Here is a 7,118-nt window from a genome sequence, read left to right as displayed (position 1 = left end):
TTCACTTTTCAAAAACAAAACAAAATTCAACACAAAAATATAAAACGAGCTTCTAACAAAGTCTCAACAACAGGAAAAACAAAACTCCCAGCCTGTACTAACTTAGTGGCAGCTATTTTTGGCTGTGGGCAGAGTTGACCAGAGGTTCTTGGGCCATTGGTCACCATGCATAGCAGTCTGACTGGAATTTTTTGTGAGCCAGGAAAGGGTTCGTTATATTTGGCTTTTGGAAGGGAAGTCGGCAAGATAGACAGGCCAAGCTTTGGGTCATAGAGTCTGAGCCAACAGGAGGGGAAGTAGTTACCCCATTTCCAGTTGAGGAAGTGGGTGGAACAATATAACTAAAACCTTTGGCAGAGATCAGGTGAACTCACTACACTGACAGAAGAGACTTTCCAGTCAATGGCTGCTTTTGGCTGACCTAGCCTGGGACCAGGGCCATGGCCCTCTGAGCCTGACCTATGGGGCAGCTATCACCTCTGTTCTTCATTTAGCTCACAGTGTTTGATTAAGTCTTCTTCTGGCCTTGCAGTCATGGGAGTTTCCACAACACCGTTCATTACTGATTTTTTCTCATATCCTACGTTGGCTACTAGAAAAATGGTTATATTGGCTTTCCTGCATGCACCCTGCCCCCAGCTTCCATACCCCAAGGCCATTGTAAAAATCATGCATGGGTTAGGTTGCCTGCCTGCTTAAAGCACTGGGTTATGGATATGTATAAAAACTATAAATTTTTCAGCTATGTTGTAAAAAGAATGGCATTCAAATCATGGTTGAAAAACAAGATTATTGTTTATGAACTTACCACTAAAATATGTATTTTGTAAGGCTCATTGATTTATTTATAGTTGGAGGAGCCACATAGACATACAAAATGGTTCATTAGATATTCATTATACCTTCTTAGCCGCTTTTTTTTATTAGAAGCGCCAGGGTGCCAAGGGCAAGGATGGCATTTTCAGGGACAGAATCAATGCTCCAAACTCATCGATTTCTGAGAGGCAGTTTTGGTATATTGATGATTTTTTATAGAAGTGTTTTACCCCATTAAAAACTCATAACTTAAACTGTGGTACAGGCCAGGGCATACATTAGATGAAAAAAAAAAAAAACGGTTTTGTGTAAGAGATTTCAAATTTGTCAAATCTGCATTAAAGAACTGTATTTTGAAATTGGTTCAAAGGTTGGGTGAATTCTCCAGGTGGAAGTGACATTTTTAAAAATGGATTCCTCTGAAACAGTTTCCCCAGAGTTTTCATTAGAATGCATTGCGCTCAAGCACAACATTCCAGGGTCAGCTGGCTTGGAGAAGGCACCTTGGTTACTTTCCTGTTTTCTCTTTTCTGGGAAAAGATTCAACTTCCTCACCTCTAATGGAGTGAGAGAAGATACCTTGGAGCTTGGAACATTTAGAACCATCCATCCATCCATTCATTCAGTATCCACTCAGTATTTACTTGGAGCTTGGAACATTTAGAACCATCCATCCATCCATTCATTCATTCAGTATCCACTCAGTATTTACTGAGCAGTCAGGGACAAGCTGGGACGTGAAAGCCCAATCTTGGATTTTTTTTTTTTTTTGCAGATGACATCCTATGAAGATCAAGACAGTAAACGACAGTATAGTTTCATGAAGGAGAAGACACTGCAGCTAGTCAAGGAGAATGTGGAGATGATGACTGGTGTGGTCAGTGGTAGTAGTGACTTTGCCTGAGAGAGTGTCATTGATGTTGAGGAGAAGCCAGCTAAGAGAACAAGTAAAAGAACCTTCTAGGAAGACCAGCCTAGGTCAGGGGCAATGCGCTTCCCCCAAACCTTGATAATTTGCTGAACTACCTTCTTGGTCAGAAACTGGTGATGGAGCTAGGAAAGGAGGTGGAAGGGAAGGCAAGGCAAGGCAAGGCATATCCTCACAGGGATGACTTCAGGTAGCGAGTACAGAAGAAACACTTGGGAAGGACATAACTCCACCTCCCCAGCCCCCCCAGAAGGAGGAGTTCATTTACAAGAACTTCGGATTGAGACTAAGTCATCATGCTCTTTGTTCAGAGCCTGAGTTGAAGCCAGGTTTGGTGCTTGAGACTCCTAACACGGATTGCATGGCGTTTGGATCTTCGTCCATCGGCTTTAGTTCCTGTTCTACCCAGTCTGCTTCTTTTGCTTTTCACCAGCCAGTCTAGCCAGACCAATCTTCTGAAGACCTTTCATTCGACAGAGAATGGACATCATCCTGTGTGTTCTCACCATTATTCCTAAGAGATGCTTGGACCATCCAAATCTTAGGTCCCACTCCATATCTTCTCCATCCTTAGTCCTGGGAGGGTCATGCACCTCAGCCCTCTTATGCCCCCGACTGCCTTCATGGGTCAGCTCAGAGCTGTGCAGTCAAGGAGAGACGGTGCTTCTTCCACTTAGTGGATACACTTAGGTGGATTCCTGCTTCCCTTAAGAGGCATCTCATGAAGATCCAATAGCTTTCTGGGTTACTTGTAACAATTACAACAGTATAAATTTGATAATGATATTTATTTTCAAGTATTAAAAGTCTCACCTAGGGTTGGTGAGATGGCTCAGTGGGTAAGAGCATCCACTGCTCTTCCGAAGATTGTGAGTTCAAATCCAGCAACCACATGGTGACTCACAACCTCCCGTAATGAGATCTGACGCACTCTTCTGGTGCGTCTGAGGACAGCTACAGTGTACTTATTTATAATAATAAATAAATCTTTGGGCTGGAGCGAGCCGGGACTGAGCAAGCGGGGTCTACTGGAGTGAACAGGGTCTACAGGAGTAAGCAGGGCCAACTGGAGTGAGGGGGGTGACCAGAGCGAGCGGGGTTGACCGGATTGAGCAGAGGTCCTAAAGTCAATTTCCAACAACCAGATGAAGGCTCACAACTATCTGTACAGCTACAGTGTGTACTCATATACATAAAATAAATAAATAAATCTTTAAAAAAGTCTCACCTAAACTAAATTTATAGGACCTAAGCTGAAGTTCACAATTGTGTAGTTTTGGACAGAGTCTGATCTGCAATTTGGACCCCCTACCTCATTTCCCTGGCTGTTCCAAGGTCCTGAGGGGTGTTTAGTAAGATTGGAGGAAGAGGGGCAAAAAATATCTTACACCAAGATTTCCATATAGCTATTGCTAATAGACCACTCAATGTTCTTCATCCTAGTGGATGGCCATTGGTTTTTTTATGGAGTTTTGCATATATTTGAAAACATTAACTGAAGAACAGATTTTTTTTAAAAAAAAAAAAAAGTTATACATTTGCACAATGGAGTATTAGATGTTTTAAAAAATGACATCATGAAACTTTCAGGTAAATGGAGAACTAGGAAAAAAACATCCCAGAAAGACAAACATAGCATGTCCTCACTCATAAGTGGACATTAGCTGTTAAGTAAAGGACAATCATGCTACAATCCATAGACCTGGAAAGGCTAAGTAACAAAGAGGGCTTGAGTGGGTGGGTGGGTCGGGAGAGGCATGGATCTCCCTGGGAAAAAGAAATAGAATAGATTTTACCTGTGGACTGGGGGTAAGTAGGCATGGGAATAGGAGGGGTCAGGTGGGGTGGGGAGTGATGGAGGGAGAGATTATGGGAAGAGACAACTGGAATTGTATGGCTTTTGGGGAGCCAAGTGGAAACCCAGTGCGGTGGAGACTCTCTGGAATCTATGAGGGTGATCCTATCAAAGACTCCTAAGTAATGGAAGATATGGAGCCTGAACCAACAATCTACTATAACCAGGCCAGGTTTCCAGTGGTGGAATTGGGACACCAGCCCAGCCACAAACTCTTCAACCTACAATCTGTCCTGCCTGCAAGATGTGCTTGGGCAATGGTGACACAGAGCTTGTGGGAGTGGCCAACCAATGACTGGTCCAATTTGAGGCCTACACCATGAAAGAGAGCCCATACCTGATACTGCTTGGATGACCAAGAAGTGGAAGCTGCAGAGACCTAAGGTAGAACTAATCTCGACTGGCCCCAAAAGAAAAAAACAATAATTGGTGAAATGATTACTACTGTTCTACTATACTTATAGATCAATGCCTAGCCTGGTCTTCCTTCTTAGCTAAACATTAGGTTGAGAGAGATCCCAACTTGGGTGTCTCCACTGAGTCCCTATACTTGGAGCTCAGGGAATCCCATAGGAGAGGGGGAAAAAGAATTGTAGGAGGAGTCAGAGGAGTTGAGGACTTTAGGAGAACTCAGCCTATGGAATCAACTAAGTAGGGCTCATGGGGGCTCATGGAAACTGAAGCTGCAATCATGGAGCCTGCATGGGTCTGTGCTTCATCCTCTGCATGTATGTTATTGCTACTAGCTAGGTGTTTTTGTGGGACTCCTGGCAGTGGGAGTAAGGGTGTCTCTGACTCTTTTGCCTGCTCTTGGTACCCCTTTCCTCCTATTGGATGGCCTTGTCCAGCCTTGATATGAAGGTTTGTACCTGGTCTTAGTGTATCTTATCTTGTTGTGCTGTGTTGGCCTGATGTCCTTGGGAGATCTTCTCTTTTCTAGAGGGAGCTGTGGGAGTGGATCTGAGTGAGAGGGGAAGTGGGAGAGCTGGGAGGAGTGGAGGGAGAGGAAGCTGCAGTCAGGATGTAGTGTATGGGAGAAGATTTAAAAACAATAAAGAAAGGAAACCTTTTCCCTCTCACCGCATAAACTTCATACCCCTTTGCTACCTATTGTGTCCAAGCACCTTGACCCTCTTTTCATTTTCAAGGCTGGTGTGTTTCTTTCTGCCCTAGAGCCTCAGCATCTTCCTTTCCTCTGCCTGGAGACCTCTTCTCTTACCTCTGTCTAGTAGTATTTTAAACATCAGCTCAAGCATCAATTCTTTGGAGAATCCTAACCCAAACTCTCAGCCCAGGGCAGGCCTTGATCATGCATCCACACAATCTCCGTAATGAGGACATTAATTGTGTAAATAGTTATTTAACATCTGGTTCCTCGCTTGCATGTGAGTTCCAAGAGGGCTTGATAAATAGATATTTGTAAAAAGGCAGAACAAACATTTTCCCAATGAGCCCATGAACACTTTGATATACCAAGGAGAGAATAGATATTCAACATTCATTTATAGAACTGATAGGGGATGGAAGGCTGGAACCTTTTCTAATAATGTCTGTTTTCAAGATATGAGTTAGTACTCAGTAGGCATGTGTCACACAAATATACCTGTCACCTAAATGCTTTGAACAACCTCACCAGGTCAACCCCCCCCAAGTGGGGAAGTGGCTGGAATGTGTGACTGTGAGTGCTCTTCAATGTTAGCAGCTGAGTTACTGCTGTCTTAGCAGTGATTGTATCACTCAAGGTGGGGTACCTGCCTATAATTAGCTGACCGGATGTTCCGTAGTCTGGGAGGAATGTGACTGGAGGAATGGAAGGAACAGGTTGATCCAGCCACATATCTAAAGGACAGTGACAATTTCTAATAATCTGCCCCCCATGTTGCCTTTCCTACACTCGTTCTATTATTCCAACCAATCCAAGTCTTAGATTCTCAAACGAGGTCACCATATGTGCCTCCAACCTGACTTGTATGGAGCCTTGTTTTGTTAGTAACAATTAGTTGCAGGTGCAAAGACTGAGGGCACAACTAACTGTGTCTGGAATCACCTCCTCACATAGGCAATTAAACACTTGCACACTCAGAATTAGGTTCAAGTGGCTAATTGCACCCGGAAGTAGGTAATTGCAGGTGCAATTAGCTGCAAGTGCAATTTTTCACCCGAGACTAATTGCTCCCAAAGTAAGAAGATGGGGATTAGAAATTCAGCACCAAATGTATACGTGGTTATTGCAACCACCTGTGATTTTAATAGTCTTTCCCCCTCCCCACTTCAAGTGCAATGGCCTCCCTTTGGTCTTTATGAACAGTTGGATTGCATATTCCTTCTGTGGATTGCTCTCTGGCAATCCCTTCTCTGGCCATGTTCTCCTTGGGAAGACCTCTTTCTTTAGAGCTCTCTCCTCATCCTTTCTTCTGGAAACACACACCATTTAGGGGCCATGTGCTCTTGGATTGTTCAGCTGTCCCCAGTGAAAATCTTTCAGAGCTAACTGAGAAATGGCAATGAGTTGAGCAGCTTAGTGGGTGGTAACTTCCAGTTAGGTCTTGACCGCAGCTTCTTGAGAAGTGTCATTTGAACATGATAGATGACAAGCTCTCCTGTCCACCTCAGGCAAGGTGGAGGTGGACCTCCATCCAAGCCTCCAGAGATGTGTCTTCATTAGCAAGTTCAACTTGACACCTTTTATCTTCATGAGTGTTTCTCCTGTATCAGTAGGAGTCCAATGCAGTAAACACTATATGGCATATACATTTATATAATTATAACACATTTATGCTATACATATCCATATATTTAATGATTATAAAATTAAAGCATAAACATGATTTTTATTTAAATTGAAAGAAAACCCAAACAACTAATGCTATAGAAAGTCACATGTAAACATTATTTAGAGAGGTGGTTGATCGCAATTAATACTTTAAGAGAATTTGACAAAGGGCATTGACTTATATTGTTAGACAAAGGGTTAAATAAGCCTGGGGTCTCCCCAAACTGTAGCTTCAGGAAGCAGCTGTCACCCTAAGGGCAGCTGAGGCGAAGTGAGGAGCTAGCATGACTGGTCCTGGCTACTCAGTGGCCTGTGCCTTAGAATCAGGACATAGACATCTGGTGGCCGCACTACAGAATCTTAGGAGAGGGGTCCTTCAGAGCTGGGACCTACAGCTTGGGAGAAGGGCCACCAGCTGAACTCAGAGAAGAGGACAGAACTGAGGCCAGCACTGAATGGGACTGTGCCTAGCTGTCACAACACTGTGGATGACTGCTAAGCATGGGGGCACCTCATCATAAGGAAGAAGACAGGCCACAGGATATGTCTTGTAGGGGCAGATAGACAGAGCATGTTTGGACAGAATAAGGGGAAGTGGCAACTGCAGGAAAGTAAAGGGACAGAATTAGTAATGTGGAGCCTTGAGGGTGCTACCCTGAGACATTTTCCTTTGTATGACTCCCTGCATCATAAAGAGTGTGTGTGTGTGTGTGTGTGTGTGTGTGTGTGTGTGTGTGTGTGTGTGT

The sequence above is a fragment of the Mastomys coucha genome, unplaced genomic scaffold (assembly GCF_008632895.1).
Source record: "Mastomys coucha isolate ucsf_1 unplaced genomic scaffold, UCSF_Mcou_1 pScaffold8, whole genome shotgun sequence".
NCBI classification, from domain to species: Eukaryota; Metazoa; Chordata; class Mammalia; order Rodentia; family Muridae; genus Mastomys; species Mastomys coucha.
This window is presented reverse-complemented; position numbering follows the sequence as displayed.